Below are 2,980 nucleotides of genomic sequence, written 5' to 3'. Positions count from 1 at the left end.
GATGTAAAAAGATGTCACTAGTCATAAGTATGCAATGTTATGATTTGATACATATGTCATTTTATTCTACTGACATTAACCTCAAAACTACACAAGTTACGTTCCGCCAAAATAACAGCGTTATAGATTAATAATTTTTTGAAAATGTCGAGTTTTGTGCCTGAAAACGTGCATTTGCGGCACGCATTATTTTTCTTGTTTAATCAAAAGAAAAAAGCCGCTGAAAGTCATCGTTTGCTGGTAGAGACTTACGGTGAGCATGCTCCAACCATAGGAACATGTGAAACGTGGTTTCGACAATTCAAATGTGGTGATTTCAACGTTCAAGACAAAAAACGTCCTGGTAGGCCGAAAACGTTTGAAGATGCGGAATTGCAGGAGTTATTGGATGAAGACCCAACACAAACTCAAAAACAATTAGCAGAAAAGTTGAATGTGAGCCAAGTAGCAATTTGTGAACGATTACAAGCGATAGGAAAGATCCAAAAGATGGGAAGATGGGTGCCACATGAATTGAATGACAGGCAATTGGAAAATCGAAAAATCGTCAGTGAAATGCTGCTTCAAAGGTATGAAAAGAAGTCATTTCTACATCGAATAGTAATGGGTGATGAAAAATAGATTTATTTCGAAAATTCCAAGCGAAAAAAATCATGGTTATCACCTGGCGAAGGCAGCCCATCGACTGCAAGGCCAAATCGCTTTGGTCACAAGACCATGCTCTGTGTCTGGTGGGATCAGGTTGGTGTCGTATATTATGAACTGTTGAAACCTGAAGAAACAGTTAATACTGATCGCTACCAACAACAAATGATCAATTTGAACTGTGCATTGATCGAAGAACGTCCACAATACGCTCAAAGACATGATAAGGTGATTTTGCAGCATGACAACGCGCCGTCTCATACAGCAAAACCAGTCAAAGAAGTGTTGAAATCACTTGGATGGGAAGTTTTATCGCACCCGCCGTACTCTCTAGACCTGGCTCCATCCGACTACCATCTTTTCGCATCGATGGGGCACGCGCTTGCAGAGCAGTACTTCGTCGATTTCGAAGAAGTTAAAAAATGGCTCGATGAATGGTTTAGCTCAAAGGAGAAACAGTTCTTTTGGAATGGCATCCATAAATTGTCTAAGAGATGGGCAAAACGTATAGAATTAAATGGCTAATACTTTGAATAAATATATTTTAACTATCCATTGTAAATAACGTGTTTTCTTTAGCGAAAAAACCGGAAAGGAATTACCGACACACCTGGTATAAGCTTTGTTGCGTTTCAGATATGTAACAAAAGTCAGATATATAGCAGAAACATCTCTGTGTATAACATTAAACATATATGTTACATATTCGACATAAAATGTTTACTAGATTGCATTATTAAACAGTTGTTATCGCGTTCGAAATAAATAAAAGTTTAAAGTTTGTGATTAATTGTTAGTTTGTTTGCCAACGTCATAAATTTAACTAGAGTAAATTATTTTGGTCGACAATTTAATTTTGATATGAATCGGTATTATCTACAACTGAGAGGATTTGACCGTAAGCGTATAAGTATGGACCGCTGCTCATAAAATTTATCATATCTTTGTAACCGCTGGATACCGCTGTTTCTACTTCTGTATAAGCATTAATAAACATCCTACCTTTGTTTTGACAAAAGTACAACGTTGTGGCAGATCGTGAATTTTTTGTATGCCACGAAATAGATGATAGACAGTATATAAAATATAACTTCTTTACATTTAATTGTTATGTGATATATATAAGACTTTCTAATATTATTTTCCTTGTAAATGAAAGTAAACGGATCAGATATTAAACAGGAAAAGTCATTTTGATCATGGAAACTTTTTCGAAGCAAAATCAGATATATCATTCTGAGGATTATAATCGTGCTATTTCTTACATCTCAATATATATAACTTTCATTCTACATATCTTCGTTATACAGTCGAATTCCGACATACTTTAACTACAATTGATTAATTTGGACCTTCTCAAAAATATACTGTAAAGGAGAACCAAAAATTACGATTTTTATTTTTTTCTATTTTGGCCACGTTTAACGACTTTCGGCACACTGTGCGACGTAGAAGCATGACCGGGCAGTCCCCATGATTTTGTTCTCTTTGGATTGCTGTAATGAATCCATTTTTCATCACCCGTAACGATGCGATGAAGAAAACCCTTCCTTTTTTGCCGCTGGAGCAGTTGTTCACAGGCGAAAAAACGACGCTCAACGTCTCTTGGCTTCAAATCATAAAGAACCCAAGTTCCTTGTCTTTGAATCATTCCCAACGCATGCAATCGCTTGGAAATGGCTTGGCGGGTAACTCCTAATGCTGAAGCAAGCTCTTTTTGCGTTTGGCACGGATCCTCATCGAGCAATGCCTCCAATTCAGCGTCTTCGAAGGTTTTTGGCCTTCCTTCATGCGAACGGTCGTCAACATCGAAATCACCGTCTTTGAAGCGACGGAACCAATCACGGCACGTTGTTTCACTTAGAGCAGCATCTCCGTAAACTTTTTGGAGTTCTCGATGCGCTTCAGCCGCCGTTTTCTTCGAATGAAAGAAGAAAAGCAACACTTCCCGCAAATGACGATTATTTGGCACAAAATCAGACATTTTCACACAACCAAAAGTATATGACGCAAAAACAAAATCACTAATGTGTCAAAGCGGTTTGTTTACAATATGTCTAAGCTTGGTTCATGACGTTTTGGTTATGTCACAATCGACCAGCACTTACTACTGGAGCCATCTCTTGAAAAACAGCGGGAACTTAGTTGCGCACCTAATACAAAAGTTGTAAAAATCGAGTAACAGACTTAATGGTGACCTTGAATTTGACCTTGGCCATGATCTTCAAAGTCATTTGGAGATCAATTTGAAAAATTTAAATGGGAACCCCTATTTTTTATTACACTATATTTTTCTACTAATTAATTTGAACAACTGTTGTCTAAAACATTTTTT

The sequence above is a fragment of the Harpegnathos saltator genome, unplaced genomic scaffold (genome assembly GCF_003227715.2).
Source record: "Harpegnathos saltator strain DR-91 unplaced genomic scaffold, Hsal_v8.6 scaffold98, whole genome shotgun sequence".
Lineage (NCBI taxonomy): Eukaryota > Metazoa > Arthropoda > Insecta > Hymenoptera > Formicidae > Harpegnathos > Harpegnathos saltator.
This window is presented reverse-complemented; position numbering follows the sequence as displayed.